The 12,527-nt window shown below is 38.6% G+C and overlaps 1 protein-coding gene and 1 long non-coding RNA gene across 4 annotated transcripts in view; one reads left to right on the plus strand and one right to left on the minus strand.

The window, feature by feature from the left end:
• The window catches only part of TAF3 (TATA-box binding protein associated factor 3), a 211,643-nt gene that overhangs the window by 143,773 nt on the left and 55,343 nt on the right, over window positions 1-12,527 (minus strand). The window lies entirely within an intron of this gene.
• On the plus strand, window positions 1,724-3,285 carry LOC127483587 (uncharacterized). Its single transcript, XR_007910020.2, has 2 exons — window positions 1,724-1,851; window positions 3,061-3,285. It is a non-coding gene; the product is annotated as an uncharacterized lncRNA (long non-coding RNA).

Genomic DNA, 12,527 nt, shown 5'->3' on the forward strand with positions numbered 1-12,527 from the left:
GTGCTTTTCAAAGAAATAAATTAATTATTAAAAAAATTACAACAGCAACCAATTGCTTAATCTATATCAAAACCCTGAAACCTCAATTTAACTAACTCATGGGATTAATTGATGTTCTCTTTTTTTCTCTAAAACCCATCTGTTGACACTCAGTTGACAAATGGTGGAGATATACTTCAACAGGTTCATATACATCAGCAACCACTAGTTGAGTTATATGCTTACCAAAAATCATTTGTGCTAGGGTGGGTGTTTGGGCTAGCAGTTAAGACACAGGTTATATGACATCTATATCCCATGTCAGAGTGCCAGGGTTTGATACACAGCACACGCTCCCGAATCCAGTTTCTTATTAATGCAGAAACTGGGAGATAGCAGTGAGGGCCCAACTAGTTGGGTTCCTGCCATGTGGGAGAACTGGGTTGAGTTCTTCGCTCCTAGCCTATCTCAGACACGCCTTTGTAGGCATTTGGGGAGTGAACCAGCAGATGGAATTTCCCCCTTCTCTGCGTCTCTCAAATAAATAAATACACTTAAAAATCAGGGCCAGTGCTGTGGCACAGAGGGTTAAAGACCCAGCTTGAGATGCTGGCATTACATTTGGGCACTTGTTTGAGTCCTGGCTGCTCCACTTCCAATCTAGCTCTCTGCTATGGCCTGAGAAAGCAGTGAAAGATGACTTGGGCCCCTGCACGTGCATGGGATACCCAGAAGAAGCTCCTGGCTCCTGGCTTCAGATTGGCTCAGCTAAAGCCGTTGTGGCCATTTGGGGAGTGAACCAGCAGATGGAAGACCTCTCTCTCTCTCTCTCCCTCCCTATGCCTCTCTGTAACTCTGGCTTTCAAATAAGTTAATAAATACATCCTTAAAAAAATCAGTCGTGCTGTTCTCAAACTAGTTTTTGATAGGGATGCATGTTATATTTATGTTACTTAATTAAAAATGAATCAAAAAATACACACATAAAAACACTAACTTCTTAACAAAAACTAAATTGAATGCTTTTGACTTTATATATACTAATCACTGGAAAAACAATGCCTTTATGATGTTAATATATTTAAAAGATAAAGTAAAAAGACTAGAAGTTAAAATTTAGAGGGACCCTGCTCTGATTAATTTCTACTTTTTCAATTTGTAATTAAATGAAACAGAAACTGGAGATCATATGATATACTAGAGTATCTTTATGGAAGAAAAGTAACAAATTCCAATAAAAAAAAAACAACATTTAAAGAAAACATCCTTAATTTCAATTTAAAAATAGGTGAATATACATCTTTATGTCTTAGCTTGAAGTGCTCAAGGTTTTTCATATATGAATCTTTCTTCTTTTTAAACAATTCCCTGTGTAAACTTCTTTTCTGTGGTTATGATGGCATAACCAGCTTCTACTCTACTATGTTGGAACTTGGAACACAAACACAGGTTGTTTACTAACCAGTGGGTGCGATAACTCCATATGAAAAAGTGCAGAATACAGACAGGATACTAAGAACATCCAACTAGACTGGAGTAGCAGGGAGAAGTTGAGGAAAATTTGAAATAGAACAAACCTTAATAGAGATAGAAGTTCAGCAGGCAGATTAGAAGAGGAGATCCTTCAGGCACAGAAAACTAGAAGAAACAAATGGTTGACTGGTTTAGGTTCAGAAAGGTTCTGTGGGGCAGAAGATAGTTCGTGGAAGGTCTTATCTGCTATGGTCAAGAGTTTGATTTTTAGCAGGAAGGCAAAATAATTTGAAGACTTTTAAATACAGCAGTAACCAACCAGATTTCTCTTTCAGAAGTATTGCTCTGACAGCAATCTGGAAGATAGAACAGAGGAAGGAGGAAGACTAAACTGGAAGAGTAAGTAATTGTAAAACCAGAAATTCAAATTAGAATAGGACTATCAAATTGGAAAAGAATATAAATGTAACATTTAGGACAGAATTACAGGAATTAGGAAGAGTTTCTGGGAAGAGGGTGAGATAATAGCATTTACAAGGACCCCCAGGCGCTTGATGGGAGAAATAAGACACATCATGACGCTACTTAATGAAATCCAGATACAGGGGAGAACCAGGTCAATGGAAGAAATAAGTGACTGTCTTGGAAGTAATGACTCTGAAGTGGAGTTTGTGCAGCAAGCTACTGAGCACACGAGTCTGGACCTCAAGAAAGAGGTCAAGGCTTGAGGAGAAGACAGGAGTAGTATACATTAGCCATGCCCAAGAATGGTTACACATGTTTCCTGGAGCCAAACTGGGTAAATATATACCTCAATTTTCCTATCAATGTATCTTCATTAATCCTACACCTTTACTGGGTTAATCTCTCAAGGTACACTATGTATCTCAGAGAGTTTTATATACCAACAATATAGAAAAGAATATTCTAATTCAGAGTTTTATTGAGAATTTCTAATTCCAGGGTTAATTCCTTGTTAGATCAGATCAGATTAGATAATCATTTTAAAAGCACAAATTGGTTAACCACAAACATGGACCAAGATTAGACAAGTAAGTTCTGCCATTTTCTTGTTCAACTGTGCTTACATTATAATTAGCACAGTATATCCAATCAAACTCTTTTCGGATAGCATCTTTTAAAGACACTTTTCCATTTGATGAGGGTATCTACACAACCTCTAAGTGTGCGTGACTATGCATGTATAAGCTGTTACTCATTGTTACAGACTGAAAGCAAACAAGTGAATGACTACAGTCAACCCCTTAACACTACACACTTCCTTGTCTTCTTCAGCAGACATCATGTATGTTAGTGATCTGTGCCTGTTACTGATGAAAAGGAATATCAATATTTAAATACATTAAATGTAAATAAATGCATCAAATATGAATGAAGGCTTTAAAAAATAAATTTAGAGAAAAATAAACAGAAGTTAAATATTTTCTACTGTGTGCCACATAATCATCTTATATGTTCTTCTTTGTAAACTACTGTTGAAAAATTATGGGATGAGCATTTTGTACAACAGTTAAGCAGGTGCTTGGGATGCCCACATCCCATATCTGAGTGCCTAGGTTACAGTCTCACCTTTGCTTTCTATTTCAGTTTCTGGCTAATGTGCACCCTGGGAAGCTGATGAGAAGACAGCTCCAGCCATTGGGTCTCTGCCAACAACATGGGAGACCTGGATTGGATTTCTCGCTCCTGTCTTTGGCCTGGTCCAGCTATAGGTGTTGTGCTAGTTGAACTAGTGGATGGGAGAGCTCTCTGCTTCTCTATCTCTTTGCCTTTGAAATAAATAAAAATTACAAAAAAAAAGAAAAAAGAAAGGAGGGAGGGAGGGAGGGAGGGAGGGAGGGAAGGAAGGAAGGAAGGAAGGAAGGAAGGAAGGAAGGAAGGAAGGAAGAGATTAAAGAGTAAGGAAGGTTAAAAAGATTAGAATAAAACTAAAGAAAAGAAAAAACAAAAGCAAGAGAACGGTATTTCAGAAAGCCTGTTAGTAAAACAAAGAAGGGGTACAGATCTTGGCCAAGAGAAGAATAGCTAAAGGAAGGCCTTAAACATTTTGAATGCAAAAGATTTAAGTATGTTTGCAGGACACAGGAGAGAGCCAACAGAAAGAGTTGGGAGTAAGAGGTGAAAGGGCTGAAAGCAAGTAACGCACCCAAACAAGACAGATGGGCCATTGTCACCATGACAGTAGAGGTGACATCGACACTTTAAGGATTCAAGGGTCTGGAAAGCCCCATTTTTTAAAAAATGCTTCTCAGGCTAGAACCACTGGCCTACAGTGCAGATAAAAGCTTTTGAAACTGCTACGTTTCCAATGTTTCACTTTTTCAACTCTATAAATTACTTTGATGTTCCTTTTTAAGTAGCCAATTAAAATTATAGAGAATTTTAATAACCTAAAAGGTACAGTCAGGTATCTTCCTCCCTAATCCTTAACTTTCCCTTTATCACCCCCAATTTTAGCTTGGATTGAAAAGCCTTTTCTTTAAGTTTGTTCTCAGACTTCAGATGATTCAGCATCAAAACACTCCTGGGGCTCTTATCTGTTTCAGTCCCAGGCAGTCAATTCATCTTGCCTAAACAGTTTGCAGTTATCACTAGGAAAGTCTTACATTGCATTTTCATCTACTCTGTTCTCTGATCTCATGCTTCCTTTCCCTATAAGCAGCAGAAGTGGGTAAAGAAAATGAAGGGAAACAGAGAGAAAAAGAGAAGAGCTACACAGTCTCCTCACGGTGGGGATAAAGCCATTCTTGACTCTGTGATCACAAAAAGTTTGCTCCCACACTAGCAAAAATTTGTAAATAAAGCTTCACAGTGGCTTCCAGAGCAAACCAACTTGCACAAAGTTGGAAGTCCCTTTGTCACTTATTTTTCCTTGGCAACCCCTTTAACAGTAGCAGTTAATAAACTGCTTTAGAGTCAGTTTCATAATCATTTTCTTAACCAACTTATATCTCTTATATAAATAGAACATTTGAAGCAGAAGTTAAAAACACTCTTAAGAAGGTATTTAAAACAATTCCAATAAAAAGTTAGTTTATGCTGGTTTCAATTCAATTCATGAGTGTATGCCCTGCTCATATTAGACTGACAAGTACTGGAACGTGGACATCATGTTCTAAGTGCTGAATTTCAAATGAATATTCATACTAAGAAGGAGACATGGGAAGGAAATTACCATTTATTGGCTATCTACTATGTGCTCTATTGTATATATATGTTATCACATTTAATTTTTCCAATTAAATTTTATTATTAATATTACCCTTGTTTTACTTATAAGGAAGTTCACAGAGAAAAAGAACACCATAAGCCATGAAGCAGCAAAGCCACAATTTTTAAACCATGTTCATGAATGCAATGCCCACACTTTACTTTGATTATTATACATTGTGAGTAAAGAGAGTTTTATGTTTAGAATTTTTAAAAAGTAAAGGGGAAAATGGAAGGATTTTAATAAAGTAAAGAAGTGGGAAGAAGAAAATAAAAAGCTACAGCAGAGGGACAGAGGGATTCAGGTTATGCCACTGCTTTAGAAGGGAAGGAAACACTTTGTACAAGATTAGGAAGAATGGGGCAGGTGTTTGGCCTGGAGGTTAAGAATTCTGGCTGGGATGTCCCCATCCCATAACAGAGTGCCTGGGTTCAAGTCCTGTTTCTATTATCGATTCTAGCTTCCTGGCAATGCACACCTTGGCAGGTAGTAGGGGATGGCTCAAATAGCTGGATCCCTGTCACACATATGTGAAATCTGGATTGAGTTCCCAGCTCTCAGATTAAGCCTGGTCCACCCCTGCTGTTGTGTGCATTTGGGGAAGTGAACCAACAGATGGGTGCTCTCAATCTGTCCCCTTCTCTCCCTCTCAAATAAATACACTGATGTTTTACAAAGATTAGGGAACGGCTGGTTATAGCTAATGTGACCAACTCATTTAAATGTATTGACACAGGGAAGACTTGACCTAAATGGGTTATTTCAGACTCACAACTCTGACAATCAGTAATCAGAAATAACAATGCAAAGGCAAGTATCTAGGAAGAGTGTTCAGCTCTAGAGCCTCCATTTCGAGAAAAGGTGGAGGTGAAGGAAGGTATCTGCTATTAGGAGAGAATATGTGCATGTTTGTCCTTGCAAAGAGGGAAGACTATCTGGATGAGAGTGAAGAGAGTGTGGGAAGGAATAAGGCACAAAAAGAAGTACCTGTTTTAGAAACACAGTCAAATACAGAAGTAAAGGGGAAAACAAATCTCAAAGAGATGAGGAGAATAAACCAGAAAGCAATGAGATTGGTCGTCTACAGCAATGATCTGGGAGCGGCAGGAAAGAATGGGGGAGGGGCAACAAGGTAGGTAAAACGAGGACGTGACAGATGCTTCTTCAAATACATCTTTTTCATATATTTCTGATGTTTGAGAACTCAACCAGGGTAGGAAAAAATCCTAAAAATTAATACAAATGGAAACAAATGGATTAACCATATTTCAAATGAATACCCTAACTATATTTGGAGAGGAAATAAAGTAAGCCAAGTAAATTTCACGTGTTATGGTAAAATCTATTAAACATAAAATGTGCTATTTATTTTTTAAAGATTTATTTATTTATTTGAAATGCAGAGTTACACAGAGAGAAAGACAGAGATCGATCTTCCATCTACTGGTTCACTCCCCAGATGTCCACAAGGGCCAGGCCAAAGCCAGGAACCAGGAGATTCATCCGCGTCTCACATGTGGGTGGCAGGGGCCCAAACACTTGGGTCATCTTCCACTGCCTTCCCAGGTGCACTAGCAGGGAGCAGGATTGGAAGCAGAGCAGGTGGAACTTGAACTGTCACCCAGATGGGATGTAGGCATTGTAGGTGATGACTTCACCTTCTATACCACAACGCTGGTCACAAAATTCGCTATATAACTTTTCAGTGTCATTGATTATATTCACAATGATATATAACCATTACCATTATCTATTTTCAAAATTTTTCATCAGTCTAAACAGAAATTCTATACTTATTAAACAGTAATTCCACCTTATTTCCTTCCTTCCCATCAGTCTTTCCAAGTAAATTTTAAATATCAACTATATACTCACAAATGAAAGATTAAAAAAAAAAAATCTGTGGATCACAAAAACTGACCTCAGGACTGACATTGTGGTGTAGCAGGTTAAACTGCAGACTGCAGCACCAGCATCCCATTTGGTTGCAGGTTGCAAGTCTTGGTTGCTCTACTTCCCATCCAGCTCCTGCTAGTGCACCTGGGAAAGCAGCAGAAGATGGCCCAAGTGCTTGGGCTCCTGTACCCACGTGGGAGGCCACAGGAAAGCTCCTGGTTCCTGGCTTTGGCGTAGTCCAGTCCTAGCTATTGCAGCCATTTGGGGAGTGGGCCTCCAGATGGAAGACCTCTCTCTCTCTCTCTCCCCCCCCCCCCCTCTTTTGCTCTCCCTGTAGTTCTGCCTTTCAAATAAACAGATCTTTAAAAAAAAAAAAAAAAAAAAAAAAAAAAAAAAAACAGAAAAACAAAACACAAAAACTCACTAAACTTGATACATTGATATGGATTAGCAATCATAACTGGAATTATCAGCATAAACTCATACTTTCAGGAGTGAGTGTTTAGCCTAGTAATTAAGACACCCATGCCCCACACCAGAGCACTTGGGATTCAATCCCTGGCTCAGCCTCCTGACTCCAGCTCCCTTTTGATGCAGATGCCCTAGTCCAGCCATTGCAAGCATTTGGGAAGTAAACCAGTGGGTGACAGCTCTCCATCTGTCCTGTCTCTCAAATAAATAAAAATGTCTGATTCCAGGGCCACAGTTGGGAAGTACAAGGGAGAGCCTAGATCATCATTTTGGGCTAGAATGTAAGGAAGAGCTCAAAAAACAATGACAGCATACCCAAAGGACATAGGAGGGAGCCTGAGGGGCTCCCATGGGTCAAATCAAGGACAACTTAAGCATCAACATAAATAACAGCAGCACCAGAGTACGCACATTGCTTAAAAAGCCAAGCCTGAGGTACAGCACTGAAGATGCCATTTATCACATCAGCACCCTATATCCCATAACAGTAGTTCAAGTCTTCACCTACTTCTGGAGTGGCATTGTGGTGCAGCAGACTAAGTTGCTGCATGGAACATTGGCATTCTGTTTGTCATCCAGCTTTCTATTGATGCATTGTGGAGGCAGCAGACAATAGCTCAAGTGCTTCAGGCCTCTGCCACCCATGTGGGAGACCTGGAAGGCATTCTGGGCTCCTGGCTTTGGCCTGACCCAGCCCTGGCAATTGAAGGCAACTGGGGAATGAAACAACAACTGGAAGACCTCCCTTTCTGTCTCTTTTCTGCTGCTAAACCTTTCAAGTAGATGAAAGTAAACTTACCCCCCCCAAAAAAAAATAAATAAAAAGAAAGGTGTACACTGATAGACTCAATATGTGATAAGTTAGTGGGAAAGAAGGGAAAAATCTTTAAAGTAGAATGTCAACTAATACATTCAGTAGGATGGAATTAAAATTTTACCATCCACTATTAGTAATAACTGACACAATTAAAAATCATCAATGGATGCTAAAGCTAGTAGGTAAAATGTGATGAGAAATAGAAAATTTACATAGTCTCAAAGTATTCCCCCCAAAATACTTAACAGTATAAAGAAGAAGATAATAACTTGACAGTGGAGAAACCGGCAGACACTGTTTGAAGCAAGTTAAATTACCATCAAATCGGGGCCAGCGCTGTGGTGTAGGCCATATGGGTGCCGGTTCGAGTCCCGGCTGTTCCACTTCCAATCCAGCTCTCTGCTATGGCCTGGGAAAGCAGTAGAAGATGGCCCAAATCCTTGGTCCCCTGTACCTGTGTGGGAGACCTGGAAGAAGCTCCGGGCTCCTGGCTTTGGATGAACTCAGCTCCAGCTGTTGCTTCCATTTGGAGAGTGAACCAGCGGGTAGAAGACTTCTCTCTTTCTCTCTCTGCCTCTGTAACTCTGCCTTTCAAATAAATTAATTAACTAAAGAATGAAAAAGAGTAGCCATGACTTCAACTTGGGTGGGTGGCCCAAGCAATAGATTAATCTGCTTTGCCACAACATTCATCCCCCTCCTTTAGGTTTAAGTAACCAATCTAATTTTTTTTTTTTAAATAAGGTTCATTTACTTGAAAGGTAGAGTTAGAGGAATAAACAGAGAGCGAGAGATAATCTTTGATCTACTGGTTCACTCTCCAAATGGCCTCAACAGCTGCTACTGGGCCAGGCTGAAGCTGGGAGCCTAGAAATCCATCTGGGTCTTCAACGTGGGTGGCAGGAGTCCAGGCACTTGGGCCATCCTTTGCTGTTTTCCAAGGCATATTAATAGGGAATTAGATCAGAAGTGGAGCAGCTGGGACTCAAACTGGTGCTCATATGGGATGCTAGCTTCATAACCAGTGGCTAACCCGCTGGATCACAACGCCAGTCCCTATTAACACATTCTTTTTAAGGACCAAATAGCTGTACTGACCAAAATCTGCAGGTAAGTCAAACGTGCTTGGCTTGCAGCTGTAAACCTACATCCCTTATACCCAATCAATAACTGTACATGAATCCACTACTTCCTTATTCATTCCAAAACATACCTGTGAACTTACAGAAATAGCAAGTATAGAAACCAATCAACTTATAAAACAAAGTTACCGGTGATTTTCCCTGCTTCAGAAGCACAAAATGCAGTTCCCTGTTTTTTCTTCTTTATTGAGTTAACTAGGGTTCAGAGAAGGTCATAAACTCACCCAAAGTTATACAGTGAATTAATTTAGAGCCGGAAGTAGAATTTAAGCTGTTAAGTCTTCTCTATCAGAGTTCTTTCTACTGTTTCACTCTGTCACCTTAATACCAAAGAGTTTCCTCTAGGACAATTTCTTCATCACATTTAAGTGTACAATTATTATTCTTTCACAGTTTGAGGGGCCTTCTAGAAATTGAAAATATCTTGCTTTCTGTATTTGTAAAACATAGGAACATCTATTTGATACAAAAAACAAATTATCAAGTTCACATTTGAAAACTAAATGTACTAAACCTGCTGTCTATTTTGTGGGTTAGAGAGATAAAAGTCTCTTGTTCATCTCCAATTTAATTTACTTAGACCACCACATTTTATAACATATGGACCTCTTAAAGAGGTTTCTGGAATTTTGTTGAATATTGTTGACTTGGAGGTATTATTTAAAGGCAACTTTGAACAGGTTAGGGACCTCAGATATTGAAATGTAACTGAAGGCACTTAAGATACACTCAAGTATTGTACCACATGCTGGGAAAATAATATCTTAAACACCCTAATATTTTAAGGGCATTCTTTTGTAATGTGAGTAACTTTTTCTTAATTTATTTCTTTGTTCCTGTGAACACTATTTGCTGGAGTTGCAGAAAATGGTATTAATAGGTTATACAGTTTAAGTGTTATGCAGTCAACAGTACCCTTTACCAAAATTAATGTTTTCCAAATTACAATGCAAATGGCTTATTGAGTGGCAAAGAGTTGATTTTGGTAACCTCAAGGGTCAAAAGAGAAATTACTCAGAAAATGGCAATCCCTATCAAAATCTCAATGACATTATTCACAGAAATAGAAAAATACTCTTTAAAAGCACATGGAATTACAAAAGCTCTGAATAGACAAAACAACCTAGAGCAAAAAGAACAAAGCTGGAGAGCATCACAACACTTGACCTTAAAAACCTTTTACAAAGCTATGTAACTCAAAACAGTATGGAACTGGCATAAAAACAGTCACATAGCCCATATGTTAAAAAACAGAGAACCCAGAAAGAAATCTATATATTGAGAGTCACCTGAGTTTTGACAAAAGCATCAAGAACATATATTGGAGAGAGGACAGTCTTCAATAAACAGTGTTGGAAAAGCTGTAATCCATGTACAGAATGGACCTAGACCCCTGTCTTTCTTCACGTACAAAAAACAACTCAAAACGGACCAGACTTAAAATATAAGATCTCAAAACATGTAACTACTAGAAGAAAACATAGAGGAAACAATACATTAACCTGAACAAATATTTTTTGGATATGACTCCAAACGCTCAGACAACAAAAGCACCCCCTGCTCTTGCCCAGTTACCACCTCCCTTCAAGGCAACCACCAACCCAGTCTTCCAAGACCAGAAGGGTTGTTTACAGCGTTTGAAAGGCTTTTTCAGACTGTGTGCAGTAGATTCTGGTCCAGTTCCTGCACTCATGTGGGAGATCCAGACTGGCTTTTGGGCTCCTTTTTCTGGCATGGCCCAGCCATGGCTGTTGTGGACATTTGAGCACTGAATCAGAGGATGAAGGATCTGTTTTTCTGTTTCTGCCTTTCAAAAAAATTATTTACATTTATCCATTCTACTGCTGATAGGCCTTTGCAGCTGCTTTTGTATTTGCTATCTTTTAAAAAAAAAACTCACTGATTTGTTTATTTTCATTCTATTTGAAAGGCAGAGAAACACATAGAGAAACAGAGACGCAGATCTTCCACCCACTGGTTCACTCACAAAATGTCTCCAACAGCTGGAGCTGGGCCAGGCTGAGCCAGGAGCCAGGAAATCAGCCAGGGTCTCAGACATGCTGCCTCTCAGGGTGTGCATTCTTGGGAAGCTGATCTGAAGCAGAGGAGCCAGGGCTTTGTGAACCCAGGCACTCTAGTATTGGACTCAGGTGTCCCAAGTGGCACCTGCTGCACCAAGTGCCTACTCCTGTATTTGTCCTCATATTACTTTCTTTCAAAAAGGTTTCCAAAAATTGTACAAGCTTTAGGCCTCAGGATCTGTTTCTAGGTATATCGATATGAGTAAGCATCTTACATTCTTTCAAACATCACTTTTAGGATAATAGCATGGGAAGGCAAGATGCAAACTATCTGTGAGCTATCATTTTCTACCTGGTATGTCTTCATAAACGTTCACTGAATAAATGCCTACTGGGAAAGTACAATAAAGGTCTACTCAAAGGACACCATGTACAGTTACAGAAACATTAGCTCCGGTGTATCTTACATTTCAACTGCCATTACTGTATAGACACTACTTCTCTCACTAGTCTCTTCTCAAAATTACACACATGTAATTTATCATGTGATAAAAAAAACAAAAAGGTACAAGAACCAAGGAACCTTATTCTGTTTATCTCTATGCCACCGACTAGCTTTCAAGACCTAAGTGAAGTCACTTCATTACTATGGGCCTCTGTGGCCCAATTTTTGAAGAGGGATCCCTAACTGGAAGAAAAGAATGATAAAGGGCAAGCGTTTATATTGTTTATTAAAGTAGTACTAGCATTCTGCCATATTTTCATTATATCCTCATTCACATTACAAATATCTACAGGTGAAATCAAACAACTACTTTTTACAGAAATTTCACTCTTTGAGTCATAGAGAACAGAGCAAGAAATTCCAACTTTCTTTTTTAATGTTCACCAACAACTCTAGGCTAAGAAATGTGTCTACTTATTTTACTCAAACCTTTTAAAATATGGAGAAATTAATTATATGAAATACATTCAAATATAAAAGAAAGCAAAAAACTCCTGGGAAGCCACACCTTTATACCCATCAGCTCTATCCCTAATGTTGATTCCCAAAGTGACAAATTTAGGTATCTTTTTTAAAACTCAAAGAATCAATATTGATCACTTTTGGATTTATGAGATTTACAGAGACTAGCAATTTTCTCCCTTTTTAAGACACTCAACTAAATTTGTGATTACAAAAAAAGAGAATAAAAAGTAAAAGTATTTTAAAAACCCAAGAAAGGACAATAATAATAAAACAAAAAGTCAGAAGCAGAATCTCCATAAAAAGACAAAACAAAACACAGTGGGTAGACAGGAAAGTGGGCGATTTTGGAAAAAGAAGTTTAAAAGATTTGAAAATCAGGATGACAGTTTTATTTAGATTTGCTAAAGATAAAGGAAGCAAATCAAAGTAAAAGTGATAGGCTTAGCACTGTCCTACTTCTAGTAAGGAAAAAAAACTGAAGGAAGAATCATGCACTTCGCAAAGTTTAAATAATCTATTTGAGTAG

The sequence above is a fragment of the Oryctolagus cuniculus genome, chromosome 13, assembly GCF_964237555.1.
Source record: "Oryctolagus cuniculus chromosome 13, mOryCun1.1, whole genome shotgun sequence".
NCBI classification, from domain to species: Eukaryota; Metazoa; Chordata; class Mammalia; order Lagomorpha; family Leporidae; genus Oryctolagus; species Oryctolagus cuniculus.